The sequence below is a fragment of the Theropithecus gelada genome, chromosome 3 (genome assembly GCF_003255815.1).
Source record: "Theropithecus gelada isolate Dixy chromosome 3, Tgel_1.0, whole genome shotgun sequence".
NCBI lineage: Eukaryota > Metazoa > Chordata > Mammalia > Primates > Cercopithecidae > Theropithecus > Theropithecus gelada.
The window spans coordinates 54,234,415-54,253,344 of NC_037670.1; the positions used below are offsets into that span (position 1 = coordinate 54,234,415).

At 41.5% G+C, this 18,930-nt stretch overlaps 2 pseudogenes; both read left to right on the forward strand.

Moving 5' to 3' along the window:
* Positions 1–301: 301 nt before the first annotated feature.
* LOC112621033 lies at positions 302–5,254 on the forward strand (annotated as a pseudogene).
* A 2,629-nt stretch (positions 5,255–7,883) lies between these two features.
* LOC112621602 lies at positions 7,884–14,166 on the forward strand (annotated as a pseudogene).
* Positions 14,167–18,930: the final 4,764 nt, after the last annotated feature.

Consider the following 18,930-nt stretch of genomic DNA (forward strand, 5'->3'; position numbering starts at 1 on the left):
ATGTTCTCATTCACAAGATATCTGTGTTCCTTCTTTGTCAGAAACCATAGTCATAGGCTTCCTAATTTTGATCATGGGAAAAGAGGAGAGGCCTCTGTGTGTTTGTGTCTGTTGGTTAGGCTGTGGTGCAGATGGTGTCACACTTCAGTGAAGGTCTGGCTTTTCATCACAGGTTGGTCTGAAAATTATGTACAAGGCTGGTGTCTCACGTGTTCTTTCTCCAACCTCAGCTTTTCTTAGTGCCGGAAGTGTCTGCAAGTGGAAATCCAGAAGAAGACAGAGAGAAACTGAGTTCTTGACAATGCATTCACTAGTGAGTAGGGGATGCCTCTTTCTACTGAAATTATACCCATATTGATGGCAAATGGGCAGTTTTCTCCAGTTTGCATGGGTGTTTCATTTTTATTCTTTTTTTTGTTTGTTTTTATGATGCAAAATCCACCCAGCCTGGGTGTTCCAAATGCAATCAGGAGAGTTTCAGGTATCTGGCCTCCAATTAAGTTTTCTCAGGACTCTAGGTTGGGTATCATGTGTCAAAGATTCCTAAATTATCAACATAATTTCTAATATTACACTACTTTATTCCAGCCCCTATGCAGGCTATTTACAAAAAAAGACATGAGAGGTCTCATTTATGTATTTCTTTTTCTTCTATCCATCCTATAACCTCATAGGGAAATAATTGACCCATTAACTGTCCCGTTGGCTGAAATAGACTTAGGATTGTGATGCATGCAGGCAATAGAGATGTGTGAAGAGCAAAAGATCACAGCCCAATAATGAGGCTGATGTTCTAGCAGCTGAGTTCAATAAATCCCGTGTGATAGGCCTTGGGCAAGAGCTGCACAGTGTTGAGGAAAAAGGAGAGTTTGATAAAATATATTTATGCTTTTAAAGACTTTGCAAAAGGACAACTAAAGAGTCATTATTATTCTTATCCCCATTCGTTTTACCTTTTGTAATTAACCTTTTTGCCTTCTGGTAACTGAAAGTAACATATAAGAAATACAATTACTTAATTATGGTGGCACACTCAGGAGAAGGAATATAGTAGATATAGTATAATTTAGGGTTCTGTGGAAATGCTTTATAAGGGCTGGTTAGAAAAAAACAAAACAGTAAAGAGGCCTTTTTGTCCTTGAACAAGCCAAGTGACAAGGTAAAGTTAAAAGAGAGGCAGTGATAACTGATGTTTGGATTGCCCAGAGAAAGTTGAGAACAGGAGGCTTCATATCACAGGAATCATCAGACTAAGACTTCCTCAGTATAGCAGCCTCAGCGGTCTTGTCTTGTGCTCCTGGACTGTCTTTAAGCCTTGTCATGAACACCTGAATTACATAACATTAGAGTGACTCTATGTATGAATTGAATCCTATATTCTGCATAAAACTTGTTCAGTTCTGAAGAATGCTGGAATCTGGTTCATTACTTTCTAACTTTTTAACGAATAAGGGACCAATGACCTGTATTTAATAAATATTTGCTAGATAGGAAACATGTTTTCTATTACTTCTTTAGATTATTCAAAGCACATAATAGGTCTTTTAACCATTTGATTGGTGAGAAACCTGTGGTTTATCTACAGAAATAATTCATTTAATCACGGTCATGTTTAAAAAGTAGTAAATCGTGGTTATTTGCCTTGTGACAAATCTGTAATTTACTTGAAATTCATGGTAAATTTGTTTTATTTATGAAGGTTCAAGTGACAATTTTATAATCAGTTATGTACAGGTGATTAACACATTACTGAAAAATATCTGGGCTATATTATGCCACATCTCATGTGATATTTCTTCGTAGTAAAGTTTAATGGATTAAGAGTGGGTATGTCTCTGTGAGTGAATCTGAAAGGCAGATACCAGCTTAGTATTGAGAATGAACTTGCTGGAACCTAAAACACTGAGTGTTCTGCATACCCAGCTCCTACCTTTGTCATCTCAGCCTTCCTCCTCTGGACATTAAAAGGGATTCTCTGTCTAAACGAAAATGTCTGTGATGTTTTAGAACAAAGTGACTTTTGAAGATGTAGCTATTGACTTCACCCAGGAAGAGTGGGCCATGATGGACACATCCAAGAGAAAGCTGTACAGAGATGTGATGCTGGAAAACGTCAGTCACCTGGTGTCCCTCCGTGAGTCCCTCAACATTCACATACGTATGTAGACACACATTGACTCATTCTTTCAATAAGTGTTGGAACAGCTTCCCCATATCTCACTCTAATCTCTTCTCTGATTCTCTCACAGATCTTATCTGAAAAAAGTTTGAGCTCTCTAAATCTGTCTGAAAGAAATATCTTTATTTTATTTTATTTTGTTTTATTTAGTTTGTCACTCAATTAGAATGTAATCTTGACAAGGATTTCATGGTTTCATTGGTACTCAGTCTCTAATACTCAGAACAGACCTGGGAACTTAATGAATATTTTCAATGTATTTAATTAAATATTTTCTAAGTAACTCTTCTGCTTTAGTCGCTATGCTTAGGCTGAGACCAATTAGTGAAAACAATAGCAATATCTTTTCTGTATAGAACACCAATTATTTTTGTAAATCGAATTTTTTTTTTGTTCTGCATAAGAATAATAATAAACATACTGTGCAGAGATTTAATTAATCTCTTTCTGAAAAGACTGTGTATTATGCATTGTGTCTTGGAACTTAGGCATGGACTCAGCATTCATAGGTCCTGTTTTGAATTTCCTTTTCCTGATGGACCTTTCATTTGGATTTATTTTCTAGTCTCACGTTGGGTCAGAAAAATCCTGGGGAGTTTTCTGTGTTCTAGATCTTGTGGCCTGAGCTGACCTTCACTGTTTTTATTCTTCCTTGATAGCTTGCCTTACAGTTGGTGATAATGCACATTTATTGACAGTGAACTCAAAACACATGTACTGTTTCCACTAACAGGGTAGCAGATAAGCAAATCCTATATAACTTTGCAGCTGGAGCAAGGAAGAGAGCTCTGGTGGGATGGAAGACAATTTCTCCAAGGCCAGAATCTGGGTAAGCAGCAGGGTCCTGTGCTCTAATAGGAGGAGGTGCTTTGTCAATGAATAATATCAGTCAAATATTAATTAGTGGTTTTATTAAATGAGTGGTAATTTCTAAAATGTAGGTTAAGCTACTGGAGCAGAATTCCTTAGATGTTATTATCATTTTGTTCATATGTCAGATACTACTCTTGTGTCCTCTTGCCTTTTCTTTTACTTTCAGGAAAAGGATAATTCATGTACTTGCTGGGGTTAAACTGTCACATGCTGACTCTTTTCCCGATACCCCTGTGAAGACTATCCCTCTATTTACCTGCCTGATATCTCATCTCCATTTTAACTCCTTTCACATTTTAATTTTAAAACTCTTTTCTAATTGCTGACGCTGTACAATCTGTTTCTTCTATTGAAGTATTTTCTTCATTTGACACATTTGCCACATCTAAGTGTCAATTTTTGAAACAAAGTAAACGGGCCTTGGGGTTTTTCAAACAATTTTATTACCATAATACCAAGGTAACAATTTATTTTTCAATTATTTCAGACAAGGAAAGTGCCCTTGAGAAAAAACACACGATATCCATGCATCCTATCAGAAAAGACGCATCCACCGGTATGACAGTGGTGAGTTTTATAGCTGTGTACACCAGTCATCTAAGTTAAAGACCTGGTAATGGGTTAAGTTAGTAATGACGCACAGTCACCTGAGTGTAATTAGGCTGGCATTAAGTGCTTTCTAAGCAAAAAAATTTGATAGTTTGAATTCAGTAAATAAAGTGACCTGTGTTCTAAACCATAACATGAGATTTTTAAAATAGAACAAGTGCATATACATTGCTCATGCTCAGACTTTGAAAGATATTGATATCATCACAATTAATGGAATAACTCTGCAGTTGGGATCTTACAAAAGAGAAAATATCTGTATCTACAGGGGATAATGTGTACGCAAGTGTCAATCGAGAAAAATGACGAGACAAGTCTCAATCATTTTAGGAGATTTATTTGCCAGAGTTAAGGACATGCACCTGGGGGACAGGTGTATACCTTTCTCCAAAGATGATTTTCTCTAAATTTAAAAGGGGAAAGGGTGGGATATTGAGAAGTACACAATTTTCATGTAAAAGGTGGGTAGAAAAAATAGTAATTCATGCATTTTTCTGGCTCAGTGAATCTGGATTTTTTTACATAAGATGACATAAACAAATGAGGCAGAGGAATAATGCAGGAGAGCTGCATTTTATATAAGACAACATAGGCAAAATGGGGCAGGGAAACAATCGGATATGCATTTGTGTCTGGTGAACTGGGGATGACTGCGCCTGTAAAAACAAGCTATCAGTTTGCATTGCCATGGTGTAATTGTAACAGCTCATGAGGAATTTCCTTGTGGGCAAAATATGGGGGAGGCATGTAGCTTTTCATCTTGTAGCCATATTATTTAGGAACCAGAAGGGGGAGGCAGGTTTGTGGGACCCTGTTCCCAGCTTGATTTTTTCCTCTGGTTGAATGAGTTTGGGGTGCCAAAATTTAATTTCCTTTCACACAAGTAACATTGGAAAGATTTCAACTGGGCTCTACCACTGAATGGTTGGTCTAGGATTCAAAGGTGGTGAAATGAATGTATAGATGTATATCGGTAAATCTTTAAAAGCTTTTAATCTTTGTCCCTAAAGGAGAACTCTCTCATTCTGGAGGATCCCTTTGAATGTAATGATTTGGGAGAAGATTGCACTCACAGTTCCACAATGACTCAGTGTTTGTTAACTCAGAGTGGAAAGAAACCCTACGTCAGCAAACAGTGTGGAAAATCCCTTAGTAATCAGTTGTCCCCTAAACCACATAAACAAATTCATACTAAAGGTAAATCATATCAATGTAATATATGTGAAAAGGCCTATACTAATTGCTTTCACCTTAGATGGCACAAGATGACTCACACTGGAGAGAGGCCATATGCATGTCATCTATGTGGAAAATCCTTCACTCTGTGTTCTCACCTTAGAAGACATGAGAAAACTCACAGGGGAGAGAGACCATATAAGTGTCATCAGTGTGGGAAAGGCTTTATTCAATCCTTTAACCTTCTAAGATATGAGAACTCACCTTGGATAAAAGCGTTATGAATGTGATAAAAGTGGGAAGGTATTTAGTCAAAGCTCTGGCTTTAGAGGACACACAAGAATTCACACTGAAGAGAAATCACATGCTTGTCTTCTATGTGGGAAAGCCTTCAGTCTATCTTCTGACCTTAGATGATATGAGAGAACATGCACTGGAGAAAAGCCATATGAATGTCATTTATGTGGGAAAGCCTTCAGTCAGTGTACTAATCTTAAATAACATCAGAAAATTCACCCTGGAGAGAAAATTATAAACATCTTCAGAACATATTCTGAGTTTAGATGACATGGTATTAGGAATGACGAATGTAAGGAATATGGAAGAGACTTCAGCTGTAGTTGTAACATCTAAACATGCCAAAGGACTCACATTTTGAAGAATTACTATAATCAACATGGACGTTACTTCAGTTACCTTTATTCTTCAGTCCACATCAATAAATTCATATGGAAGAGAAATTGTATGACACGTATGTACCAAAGACTTGTTAGTGATCTGATCATAAATGACATGAGAGAGCTGAAACTGTCAACATAATAAACTAAAAGTCTTCAGCAACAGTTTTAATAACTTAAAACGTGTGGAACTTTCAGGTAGAGAATCTCTAGCTCTGCGTTCAGTGTGAAAATGTTTTTATGTGCAATTTGTTGTCAAATAACATAGAAAACTTTACTTGGATGAACCCTTTATTTATATTTTCTGTGAATAAACATTCAGCCAAGCACTAGGCTTGATGTTCACAAGAAAACACAGTGATAAAATGCTGCTAAAATGGAAAATAAGAGAGGAAATCCTTTATAAGCTAAATAAGAAGGGAAAGTCTTTCCAAGGGCAATGAATTCTCTTGGAATACCAAACACTTCTTACTGGAGAAGTTATGCCTTGAAAAATCATGAGAAATCCTTTCTTCACAGAGAAACGCTTGTGGCACATGTGAGATTTCACACTGGACAAAACACGGTTAGCATCTTGAAAGGAGAAGATTCTTTAGGGGTAATTCATTTCTTAGTTGACATTAAGTTTCTCACATTGAGGAGCTATCAAACTTGAAAATCACTGTGGAGAAACCTGATAGATTTCTCATCAGAAAAGTGAGTCAAGAAGGTGGACCTCTAGAAAAAACTCTTAACACATAGTTTAGCAAAATAATTCAGAAATTTGAGAAAATGTCTATTCATAAAAATGCAGCACATAAATGTATAATAGCAAAGTGACCTGGGCATAAATTGAATGCAGAATAATGTAAGAAATCTCATTAAACATTTCCAAAAGATCAATACTTACAAATATTCAAAGAATACAATCGGTTGTTGAAAAAACTTAGTGTGTTGGTGAAGTCCTTCTTTCATTTATGCAGCCCTAACAAATCGATTTGCATCTGCACTCCTTGGCTTATGGGTCGAGATTCTACCCCAACTTCTGAGTCTCCCCAGTCTTCAATGGCTCTTTCCTCACAGCTCACCTCCCTTTACTTCAATGTCCACTAAAACCACTTGTTTCCATCCAACCCTGGAACTGACACATCAGGGATCTTCAGCCCCACTTGCCAGATTTCTCAGTGTGTCATTGCATAGATTTAGCAAGGAAACGGAGGCTGGATCAAAGACACCTAGTATATGCATTTGGGTGTCCCCAGCCCTTGCCTCTGTCTCTGAGTAGTTACCTGGGATCAGAGAATAAGGCAGCCCTGCTCTTCTATCCCTCAGAAATCTCTTGAAATTTTGTCCCTGAAGCCTCTCTAAGTGGAGGTAGCAGTTCATCTCATGACACCCCAGAGTTTACTCAGGTCAGTCCTGAGTTATTACGCAGAGACAGACACAGCTGTGTTCCTTTTACTTCTGTCCAGAAGATAAAACACCAGCATGATAAAACAGCCGAACCTGTCAGCCACCATGCAAGCCTTTCCTATATTTGGTTCAATGTACTTTTCCAGAAGCAAAATGAAAGTTCTCACAGATGGGGCCTCCTCTGCCTTGTCCTCAGAATTGGAAAATGTATTATCCATCAAGGAGCCTCAGTACTGAACCTAAAACTCAAGAGAAAACGTTTCCTGAATAATAAGTGGGATGATGACTTGAAATTTTGCAAAACAGGCACAATCTTAATATGATAGGCCTTACTAAGGCTAAATGGCCTTATCCATGGTTGAAATTGACACATCATTATATTAAAAAATCTCCACAAGTGATTGATTTTACTCAGCAGCCAGGGTTTATGTCAAGTGTGAGGATAATGAGCAAGAAATTCAAGCCTTTGGCAAGCTGGTTGGAGCGGCAAGGATTGTGTCCAGGTAGAGCTCACAACATTATTTATTGTTTAATCTATTTAATTAAATATGTAATTTACCCTCAAACTGTGGCTGACATTATATGTAGTCCTGAGCCACATTAAGATGTACTATTTGTGCTGTGAAATTCTAGGGGATTTGACAAATGCATGGTGGTAGATCTGCAGCATTAAAGCATAACACAAAATGCTTCTCTTATTCAAGCTCTTCTTCCCTTCACATAGAGGGAATCAATCGACTTTTGTATACTAACTTTCGAATTTGTTTCTTTATTCCCATCTTCTTTAATTAAAGCACAAGATATCGTACTCAATTTCCATTTGATCTTCCAAAAGAAAGGTACTGAATAATCCATACCTGAATTTCAGTGATTCAGACTCAGGTCCACCGCTAAGCAGTAAAGGCCAAACATCCTGTGCTGCCACCTCATGGCCGGCAGAGGGCAATGAAACCCATCGTTCCGGCCATGCAGGGCTCATGCGCGGTCTGCTTCCCGCGGGTTGCCGGGTCTCCAGGGAGGACCTGAGTTTTCTTTACCCAGGGTGAGGGAGGCGCCGTCGCCCTGGCTTTGGGGCTGGGGCCTCCGGGGAGGTTCCGGTGGGGGCGTTAAAGAGGCCGCTCTTTTTGCAAGGCCCAAGATGGCAGGCCCCGCGCAGGCCGCGCTGTTCCGCGCCCTCAGGGCGTCAGTATCCTGTTGGGGCCGGATGCCCTCGCTGAGCCTGGAGCATCCTTGGCGCTGCCCTCGCAGAGCCGCGCTGAGGCTGAGGTGGCGCGGGGGGCCCGGGCTCCGCGAGGAGCGGCGGCAGCGAGGGCTGGAGGACCCGGGCTCCGGGGCTCCCGGGCTCCCGGGCGTCTGGCCTGGGTGGGACTGAGCCCATCCAGGGACTGGGACTCCCGGGTTCTGGTGCGGGTGGATCCTGGGCAGGCTCATGACCAAGTCCCTCTCCTTCCACCAAGGAGCGCCCAGAGGCCGGCAGGAGCTCCAGGTTCACCTCCTCCTCCTTCAGGTGTTTACTTTTCCTTTATTTCTGTAAGGCCAGAAATTGGCGCCATCCTTCACATCAGTGAATCGGGACCCTAACACCCATTACCTCAGGTTTATTGTTATTGCCATTAACAGTGTTGGTGGCATTATCACTAAGATCATCATTGTTGTTATTGTCATTCATGATTATTAGCAGGTGTGTTCATCATTTTGTCTCACTATGCATTTTTTGTGTGTGTGTGATTGGTTTTGTATGACGTTGAATTGAACTTCTCTAATCTTGACTAGTGTTGTCAGATTCCTGAAGAGCATTCCGGAGGACAACTCCTGCCTTTAGTGCAGCCACAGAATTTCGTGGGCACAGGATAGCACCTAGAATATTCCCCTTTCATTGCACAGCAGCTTTGGGAAATGGTGGCTGCCTGGCTCTGAGATGAGGTGGAAAAGACCGGATACTGGGGCAAGTGATAGCACCTCCACTGGTGTTTTTATGAAGCCAAGTGCACTGTCTCCCACGAAGACTTAGAATAAAATCTGATGGCTCTAAAAGGCCATGTTTGCCCTTCCTGGACTTCCTGGGAGCCTTTAAACCTTGTGTGGTTCCTAGAGTGGCTAAGTTGCCATATCTGTGCCTCGTATGGCAGCACCGTCTTTTCTGGGCCAACAAGGGCACTTAGAATGTTTCCAGAAACTCTGGCATGCTGTCTCTGTTCCACCCTTCTGTTCAATGGCAATTCACTGGGTCCCTGGCTGACATAGAACATCCTGCAAAGGGGTGGGCTTGGGTGACTTCCTGGCCAGCCTTTCCAGGCCGTTATCTTTGAAAAACTTGAAGAGACTCACAGAGGCCATTCACTGGTATTTCATGACTGCAAGTGGGGTTTCTGGTTCCTTGAGTTTACTTAGAATATTTGAATGGCTCTGAACGGCCAAGAAACCCTCCCTGGTCTTGGAAGGTGCCAAAAGCTATTACTGGGCCTCTGAAGAGTCTTTAAACTTTTTCTAGGTACAGCTGAGAATAGGAAACTTTTCCAGCTCTAGCCCAACCAGCTCAGGTCGAGTCCTGAAAAACTGGTGGGTATTGGGGGAGCTCATCTTATGAAAGAGCAATTGGTGGCAAAGCTGGGTCTCCAGGAGAGCTGTATGTGTATATGTCTGCAGAGCATGCCTTGTAGTCATCTGTAGTAACTGAACACCATTTGTGAATGGATAAACTATATTCCTTGCTGTACAATAATGAAAAATCCATATTAACAATGGTAGTAATAAAAATCTTGATGAATATTAACAGGAATGATGATCATCATGATACTAGTACTAGTGGTTATAATACTGATAATAATACTAACCCTATGGACTTGGGACATACAAGTTTTCCCTAAGTGGATAATAGGCATAAATATTTGGTGGCGTAGGGTTATTTCAAGTCCCAGAAAGCAAGGGTGAACATCTAGAATGAGAAGAAAAACAATCGGGAGGTTGGCATGTGCACACCTGAGGACTCCTGTGTTAACTTCTGGTGTTTCAGCCTAAGAGGGAATGTTAATATAACCCTGGTCCTGCTACACCATGCTGACCAACACCTACCAGCTTTCAGGAGATAAGATAGCTGGCTGATGGGGCAGGGATCCAGAGAAGGTACGTGTCCAGACCCGTACATGTTGCCCAGTGGCAGAGTTCGTGACAAGCAATAAACCCCAGGACAATGTCATTCCCAGCCACCTGACTGTCATCTGCTCTTTCATGGCCCCTCTCTACTGGTACCTCTAGGCACTGGCATGTCCTCCAGAGGCTGTAGGAGGGCATCATACTCAGTACTCTCCCACCTGCAGGAGGCAAGAAAGATGGAAAGAGCTAAATACCATGGCTTCCGGATTCTTTTTGGTGGGCATGGCATATTTTGCATTTGCTTTAATAATGGTGGAACCCAGTCAGTGGTTTGCAGTACAGCTCTGGATGACTCTGGACACCTGTAGAGATTTTGACAATATCCAGAAGGTCACAAGTTCTTGGAGGACTTTTTCATGAGTTATTTGACTGAAAAGGTGGTTCAAAGAACTACTGTACTGACTTAGAAAATGTTGCAGAGGCTGGGCGTGGTGGCTCATGCCTGTAATACCAGCACTTTGGGAGGCCAAGGCGGGCAGATCTCGAGGTCAGGAGTTTGAGACCAGCCTGAAACCGCGTCTCTACTAAAAATACAAAAATTAGGCGGGTGTGGTGGCATGCACCTGTAACCCAGCTACTCAGGAGGCTGAGGCGGGAGAATCGCTTGAACCTGGGAGTCGGAGGTTGCAGTGAGCCAAGATTGTGCCACTGGACTCCAGCCTGGGTGACAGTGCGAGACTCTATTCCAAAAAAAAAAAAAAAAAAAAAAAAAAGAAGAAAAAGAAGAAAAAGAAAATGTTGCAGAGACTCTGGTGAACAGGTGGTCCCTCTCTTGCCACTCCAGGTAAAAGTTTCTTGGCCACAAACCTGATTTAGCAGTATCCCTTCATCTTAGGTGGGTAACAGAAAGCCATTCATGACCTATCAAAGCATGGAGGAGGAATTTGACTTAGAAAGCTTTTAGGTGGACTAGATGGTGAAAGAAAGTGCATTCTAGGGCTCACAAGCCTACACATAGAGTTGCTAGCACATAAAGCATATGTATGAATTCTTTCTGAGCCCATGGCAAGACCAGGGTGCACTTCATCCATCTCCTATGCTGGTATGAATAGGTACTTGCCTGAAAAATAAAAGAATAAGTCAGGAAGCCCATTCTTCTACAGGACACCAGGTGGTACAGTAGGAGTCTTGGGGTTGCTGTGGTATGTATGTTTTAAGGTTGTCTTTTAATCATCTTCAGCAAATTCAACAGTCTTCAGAACATAAAAAAAAAATTATTCAACATTGCATAATAACTACCACAAATGTATCCATGATAAAGAACTGTACCCACATAATAAAACATTAATAACAATCACAATGGTGATGATATAAATGTCATTTTAATGAAGAGAATAGTAAAAAAGCAGATATTTAAGAGCGTATTCCTCTAAGCCTGTGGCATGGCTCCCATATGAGCCCTCATGTTATTGATTACAGGGAGAGGCTTGGGGCTGCATCTTGAAATATCTTCTGTGATGGCAAAGAAGAGTGGCAGTAGGGAGAATAATTCTGAGCCACATGAGGGCTTGGGCAAAAGTGGAGATGCCTGTGCCACGTGGAAATACATTACAAATGGACTATGGAAAAGGGTCTGGCCAGAGTCCTGCCTGACACAGGTCATACAAAAGCTTTCAGTAGTTCACCCCAAGAAATGGCTGGTCCAGGCTGTAAATGAGAAGCACTGGGCAGATAGATCCACACCCGCTTCCTGAGTCTCAGAAGTCTGGTGTGCATCGAACATTAAGCCCCCAAGCCTACTGAGACTTCACCTCCTGGCTGGTCTTCTACCATCTGATTCTTGAGCCCCATCACATAAGTGCCATCTCCATACTGGAATTGCTGACAATGTCTGATGGAGGGTTTCACCCTGGGTACTCAGTACCAGCAATGGATGAAATACCAGAAGGGAGGTTCCAGGGCTTCCATAGAAGACACATTCTAAAGTTGCTTGGGTGGTCAAATGGTCATCTCATAGATTTTCAGCAGAACTGCAGCATTTTGTGAATACCTGAGTGAATGCAGAAAGTATCCAGACGCATGGGCATTCTAGGAAGCTCCCTGTGAAAATCAAATACAAGGAATATGTACTTCTGGGCTCAAAAGCTAACTTAGAAAATAAAAAAAGTGAGATGCTGGCAGAAGGCAAATAACTTCACTTCAGTTCCTGAGAGAAAAATGGTTCTGTAACCTCTGAGTTTATTTAGAAAAATTTGGAGCCTCAGGAAGACCAAGTATATCATTCCTGATGTTTCCAGGGCAGATTGGAGTGCTTAGGCCTCTGGGAATATTCTAAGTCCTCCCAGGTTTCCATGGGAGACTGTAACTCTACTCCTAGAGCTCACACCACCCCCGAGCAGGCTCATTGTTTTCTAAATATTCCAAGGAAGTCCATCCAGGGTATGCCTGTATTGGTGAGTTTCACCTTGGACTGGCAGGAGAACTCTGAGAATGATACATCCTGACTTCACTTGGTAAAGGTAGGGGAGCCAAGAAGTCCAGATTTGGAGAGCACCTGAAACACCAGATGGCAGAAGGACAGTAAGGAGGTGAAGTCAGCTATGGAGTTGGAGCTTCATGTTTACTGCATGTAGGATTCTGAGTTCCAGGACTGATGGGCTGGTGTGGATCAGATACATGTCTTCTTTGCAGGGAGCCAGGCCAAACCAGCCATCTGGTTGCACTACTGAAAGCTTTTGTGTGTCCAGTGGTAGGCAAGACACAAGCCAAACTCTCTTCACCTCTGGCTGGTAGTCCTTGACTAGAGAGGTTTGCACACAAGTGGTCCTATTAGCCCATGCTCTCCTGTGGCTTGCTTTCCTTTCACCTCCTGTTTCTCATGTTTGCCGTCATGGAACACATTTCATAGTGAAATTCTTTGACTCTGACTCCAAATTACACAAGGATGACCCAATTTGTGAACTTTTCATATTTTTAGGAGAATCTCCACATTGATTTTTATATCCTTATGTTCATATTGTCACCAGTATTAAAATTCTTACTATTTAGGTCATTGCATTCATTATCATAATTATTAATTATTTTTCATTTATCATTTATTTTTATTGGTTAATTTTTGTGGCAGCTGTTACATAACAATCACTCGAGTTTCTCTGTTCATGAAAGATGTCCACGTTAATGGAGGGAACTAGGAGTGTTACTTTACAGGTATGTAAACACAGATAATCTTGGCTGAACTGTGGCTATATTGTCTGGTGTCCCTTTGACGGTGAAGCCTCTTGTGTTATTCTAAGTGACCTCTGGAGACAGAAACTGTCTCATAATTGCAGGGACGACTTGAGAAGGCATCCTGAGCCTATGCAGAAATGCAGAAGCACTTCCATGATCTAAGCAACCTATGTGAAGGCCTGAAAGCCAAAGCAAAGCTGTCCAACAAAAAGTTTTCCTAGTAACACTGGAGGTCCATCAGTCACTCCTCCTGGTCTGGAAATGCAAGGAATGTCCTCCATGGTCCTTGTGAGAGTCCAGATCTTTTCAAAATCACCTCAGGAGTCACAGAACCACTCCATCCTATCTGAAATTGCAGAATGACTCTTCTTTTGACCAGAGTCTCAAAAATATATTCATTGATTGTTTTGATTCCTGGGAGTGACCATTGCTTGCAAAAGATGTGCCAGAGACTAGACATTTTCTGTCTCCTCACTTGTCCAGGGAAGACTGAAGTTTTTCTGAAACACAGAAATGGGAATCTGACCCTCTGAGCAGCCTCAGGATTTTCTAAGTCTTCCAAGCAGAGTGGAAGTTCTGGTGAAGACCCATTGTACCCCTTGATGGTCTAGAATCACATAGGATGATGCGCTTAAACAACTCTAGGTGGAGATATATTTTCTGAAATATTCCAAGGAGGAGGGACACAACTGGACCAGATGTTAAAAGGGCAGCTGAGCATTAAGTGCCTATGTAGTGTTTGCAGCTTAATGTCCCATGCAGAAGGGGATTCTGGGCTCTTGTGTTAGAATTCGGTGTAATTCTGGGGTCCTGCTTTTCTTCCAGGAAATCCCACTTCCATCTGGATGTCTGGATGAACTACTGAAAGCCGCTGAGTGTCCTGCAGCAGCTGAACTGTGGCCAGAGCCCAAGGATGAAGGCGGCTCCCTCTGTCTGTGACTGTGAAGAGGAAGCCTGAGGTGTAGCAGACCCAGGCCCCAGAAGGATGGAAAAAATGAGGTAGGGAGTGAGGGGACCTCAGGAGAAGACTGAGGTCTGCAGAATCCCAGGGTCAAGGAGACAGTGCGGTGTCCTGGTGGTGTCCTTGATGTTCCAAGAGGGGCGATAATCCATCTCCTGAGTAAAAGCTTCATATGGGGTGAGGAGGGGAGAAGTAAACAGAGAGGAAGCAGGGAAGGCCAAGACAGCGACCAGCCTTAGAGCAACTTTAACCAGAAATGGACACAGACCCTGGACCCCATCGCGGGGTTGCAGGCCAAGGACCGTCTCTAGGCGATGCATAGCTCCCTTGTCAGGTTAGTGGGAGTAGGGATTGTGACGTCTACAGGGGTGTGGAAGGCTGGGCGATGGGAGCAGCTTTCTGGGCTGGACCAGAAATACTGAACTTCTTTTTCATCAGTGAAATCCACTTCCAGGTCAGAAAAATCTGCAAGTTCTGGAGGGGCAGGGCCTAGGAGGAGGTCAGGGCCTGAGCCTTCCTGGTTTGACCCCCTTACCCCCCGTGTTTCTGGGTCTGTCCTCACTTCCACCCAGCGGATCTTGAGTATTCTCCTTTGAGTCCCCATGAGTGTGTTGTGTGCAGTGGGTCCAGGCTGCTTCATCCACTGCACGTGAAATGTTTCTAATACTTTCTGGCCAAAGCTTAGAGTTGTCAGACCACTGACTTTGAATGTTGACCTGGTTCCTTTTGAACAGAGTAAAATCTATTGAAGTTTAAGGTCACCTCTTTTCACGGATGGTGAAGAGGCAGGCTGTTCAGGCGCAACTGCTGTCAGGTCTGGAGGGCGGCGGAGGTCACTGTGGGTGGTGGGTGAATCCAGAACCTCTGTGGCTCTAGACTTTCAAATATTTCATTTTTTCTTTTGTAGTTTTTGTTTGTTGCTTGCTTTTTTTTTTACAATGGGAACTAGAATGTAAGATGCCAAACTAGCCTGTGGGGGACAAGGATTTTCACAACAGTAACCACAGAGTGTAGTTTCCATTTCTATTCCCTGTTCATGTGGGAGGCAGAGAAGGAAATCAGGTGCTCAGTTCCAGGGACATCACAGGACTAGGACATGTACAGTGAGGGTGGAAGGCAGAGGCATTGCTTTAGGAGAATAAAATTACTGCATGCACACACATATGTGTGTTTATGGATGTATGTACACAAACATGCATATTTATAGATTCTGTTCTCCCTCTCTCTATATAATTTTCTTTATTTCACACTTGATATGATTTTTAAAATTATACTTTGTGTTGTAGGGTACACGTGTACAATGTGTAGATTTGTTACATATGTATACATGTGCCATGTTGGTGTGCTGCACCCATTAACTCGTCATTTACATTAGGTATATCTCCTAATACTATCCCTCCCCCCTCCCCCCACCCTACATCAGGCCCCAGTGTGTGATGTTCCCCTTACTGTGTCCAAGTAATCTCATTGTTCAGTTACCACCTATGAGTGAGAACAAGCAGTGTTTGGTTTTCTATTCTTGTAATAGTTTGCTGAGAATGATGGTTTCCAGCTGCATCCATGTCCCTACAAAGGATGCGAACTCATCCTTTTTTATGGCTGCATAGTATTCCGTGGTGTATATGTGCCACATTTTCTTAATCCAGTCTGTCATTGATGGACATTTGGGTTGATTCCAAGTCTTTGCTATTGTGAATAGTGCTGCAGTAAACATACATGTGCATGTGTCTTTATAGCAGCATGATTTATAATCCGTTGGGGATATACTCAATAATAGGATGGCTGGGTCAAATGGTGTTTCTAGTTCTACATCCTTGAGGAATCGCCACACTGTCTTCCACAGTGGTTGAACTGGTTTACAGTCCCACCAACAGTGTAAAAGTGTTCCTATTTCTCCACATCCTCTCCAGCATCTGTTGTTTCCTGACTTTTTAATGATCGCCATTCTAACGGGTGTGAGATGGTATCTTATTGTGGTTTTGATTTGCATTTCTCTGATGGCTAGTGATGATGAGCATTTTTTCACGTGTTTGTTGGCTGCATAAATGTCTTCTTTTGAGAAGTGTCTGTTCTTATCCTTTGCCCACTTTTTGTTGGGGTTGTTTGTTTTTTTCTTGTAAATTTGTTTGAGTTCTTTGTAGGTTCTGGATATTAGCCCTTTGTCAGATGAGTAGACTGCCAAAATTTTCTCCCATTTTGTAAGTTGTCTGTTCACTCTGATGGTAGTTTCTTTTTCTGTGCAGAAGCTCTTTAGTTTAATTAGATCCCATTTGTCAATTTTGGCTTTTGCTGCCGTTGCTTTTGGTGTTTTAGACATGAAGTCTTTGCCCATGCCTATGTCCTGAATGGTACTACCTAGGTTTTCTTCTAGGGTTTTTATGGTATTAGGTCTAACATTTAAGTCTCTAATCCATCTTGAATTAATTTTCATATAAGGAGTAAGGAAAGGATGCAGTTTCAGCTTTCTACTTATGGCTAGCCAATTTTCCCAGCAGCATTTACTAAATAGGGAATCCTTTCCCCATTTCTTATTTTTGTCAGGTTTGTCAAAGATCAGATGGTTGTAGATGTGTGGTATTATTTCTGAGGACTCTGTTCTGTTCCATTGGTCTATAGCTCTGTTTTGGTGTCAGTACCATGCTGTTTTAGTTACTGTAGCCTTGCTGTATAGTTTGAAGTCAGGTAGCGTGATGCCTCCAGCTTTGTTCTTTTGACTTAGGATTGTCTTGACAATGCAGGCTCTTTTTTGGTTCCATATGAACTTTAAAGTAGTTTTCTTCCAATTCTGTAAAGAAAGTCATTGGTAGCTTAATGGGGATGGCATTAAATCTATAAATAACCTTGGGCAGTATGGCCATTTTCATGATATTGATTCTTCCTGTTCATGAGCATGGAATGTTCTTCCAGTTGTTTGTGTCCTCCTTTATTTCATTGAGCAGTGGTTTGTAGTTCTCCTTGAAGAGGTCCTTCACATCTGTTGTAAGTTGGAATCCTAGGTATTTTATTCTCTTTGAAGCAATTGTGAATGGGAGTTCTTTCATGATTTGACTCTCTGTTTGTCTGTTATTGGTGTATAAGAATGTTTGTGATTTTTGCACATTAATTTTGTATCGTGAGACTTTGCAAAAGTTGTTTATCAGTTTGAGATTTTGGGCTGAGACGATGGGGTTTTCTAAATAGACAAGCATGTTATCTGCAAACAGGGACATTTGACTTCTTCTTTTCCTAATCGAATACCATTTATTTCTTTCTCTTGCCTGATTGCCATGGCCAGAACTTCCAACACTGTGTTGAATAGGAGTGGTGAGAGAGGGCATCCCTGTCTTGTTCCAGTTTTTAAGGGGAATGCTTCCAGTTTTTGCCCATTCAGTATGATACTGGCTGTGGGATTGTCATGAATCGCTCTTATTATTTTGAGATACGTTCCATCAATACTGAATTTATTGAGAGTTTTTAGCATGAAGGGTTGTTGAATTTTGTCAAAGGCCTTTTCTGCATCTATTGAGATAATCATGTGGTTTTTATCTTTGGTTCTGTTTATATGCTGGATTACATTTATTGATTTGAGTATGTTGAACCAGCCTTGCATCCCAGGGATGAAGCCCACTTGATCATGGTGGATAAGCTTTTTGATGTGCTGCTGGATTCGGTTTGCCAGTATTTTATTGAGGATTTTTGTGTCAATGTTCATCAGGCATATTGGTCTAAAATTATCTTGTTTTGGTGTGTCTCTGCCAGGCTTTGGTATCAGGATGATGTTGGCCTCATAAAATGAGTTAGAGAGGATTCCCTCTTTTTCTATTGATCGGAATAGTTTCAGAAGGAATGGTACCAGCTCCTCTTTGTACCTCTGGTAGAATTCAGCTGTGAATCTGTCTGGTCCTGGACTTTTTTTGGTTAGTAGGCTATTAATTATTGCCTCAATTTCAGAGCCTGCTATTGGTCTCTTCAGGGATTCAAATTCTTCCTGGTTTAGTCTTGGGGGAGTGTATGTGTCCAGGAATTTATCCATTTCTTCTAAGTTTTCTAGTTTATTTGCGTAGAGGTTTTTATAGTATTCTCTGATGGTAGTTTGTATTTCTGTGGGGTCAGTGGTGATATCCCCTTTATCATTTTTTATTGCATCTATTTGATTCTTCTCTCTTTTCTTCTTTATTAGTCTTGCTAGTGGTCTATCAATTTTGTTGATCTTTTCAAAAAACCAGCTTCTGGATTCATTGATTTTTTGAAGGGTTTTTTGTGTCTCTGTCTCCTTCAGTTTTGCTCTGATCTTAGTTATTTCTTGCCTTCTGCTGGTTTTTGAATGTGTTTGCTCTTGCTTCTCTAGTTCTTTTAATTGTGATGTTAGGGTGTCAATTTTAGATCTTTCCTGCTTTCTCTTGTGAGAATTTAGTGCTATAAATTTCCCTCTACACACTGCTTTAAATGTGTCCCAGAGATTCTGGTAAGTTGTATCTTTGTTCTCATTGGTTTCAAAGAACATCTTTATTTCTGCCTTCATTTCTTTTTTTTTTTTTTTTTTTTTTGAGACGGAGTCTCACTCTGTCGCCCAGGCTGGAGTGCAGTGGCCGGATCTCAGCTCACTGCAAGCTCCGCCTCCCGGGTTCACGCCATTCTCTTGCCTCAGCCTCCCGAGTAGCTGGGACTACAGGCGCCTGCCACCTCGCCCGGCTAGTTTTTTGTATTTTTTTAGTAGAGACGGGGTTTCACCGTGTTAGCCAGGATGGTCTCGATCTCCCGAC